We start from the raw sequence: 829 nt of genomic DNA, 5'->3' as shown, positions 1-829 counted from the left end.
TGGGTTCTTTCCATCCTTTAGCTCTAAGGCTTCTTTCAGTTCTGGGATTGTCTGGAAGAGTTCATGGATCTGAAGGATGAAATAGTCTCCATTCAGTTGCGTTTTTGGTGTGGGAGAGGAGTTGGTGTTGGTGGGCAGTGCTCAATTCCTGCTCTCAGTGGGCTGGTTGAGTAAAGATTTTCACTTCTTGTGGAAATTTTCTTCTTCTGGGTTCTGGTCTCTCTTAGGACGGGGGCAAGCACACATCTCAAAGCTGTTCTGTCCCAGAAGATTACCACTAGAATCTTTCAGTGTGGTGATGGTGACGATGGGCTGCCAGCTAATGCCTCCAATGCAGGACCTGTTACACTTGAAGTTGTAGCGAATGATGGTACAGTCAGAGTTCACATCAGGTGGCTCATAGGGCACATCCATACTATGTTGAAATGTATTTTTGTCGTGTAAATACTAGGCACATAAATTCCTTTTCACCCAGAGAAGATGGTGAGAAGGGGCCAGACTATCACTATATTCAGAGCTACACTCATGGTAGGAACAGAGCATCATGACCTCTGTCAAGTACCTGAACTTCTCATAGATGGGCCTGGCACAGACACAGGTACCGAGTGGGGGTGGAGAGCTGACCTACACTTGCAGGGGGCCAGTCTTTGCTAGATGGCAAAACAATAAGTTGAAGGTAGGGAAATATGTGCAGTTTACAGACCCGCTATCCCAGAATTCAAGAATCCTAAACCTACACCATCGCTGTCAGGGTAGGCCTTCTGGGATGGGACAAAGGATGACAAGGGCCAGAAGAGGGCTGGTGCTGGGATAGCAGCTGCTGGTGCAG

At 47.8% G+C, this 829-nt stretch overlaps 1 pseudogene; it reads right to left on the bottom strand.

The window, feature by feature from the left end:
* Positions 1 to 180: 180 nt before the first annotated feature.
* LOC102771132 lies at positions 181 to 821 on the bottom strand (annotated as a pseudogene).
* Between the last annotated feature and the right edge of the window lie 8 nt (positions 822 to 829).

This window comes from Myotis davidii, unplaced genomic scaffold (genome assembly GCF_000327345.1).
Source record: "Myotis davidii unplaced genomic scaffold, ASM32734v1 C63304530, whole genome shotgun sequence".
Lineage (NCBI taxonomy): Eukaryota > Metazoa > Chordata > Mammalia > Chiroptera > Vespertilionidae > Myotis > Myotis davidii.
This window is presented reverse-complemented; position numbering and strand designations above follow the sequence as displayed.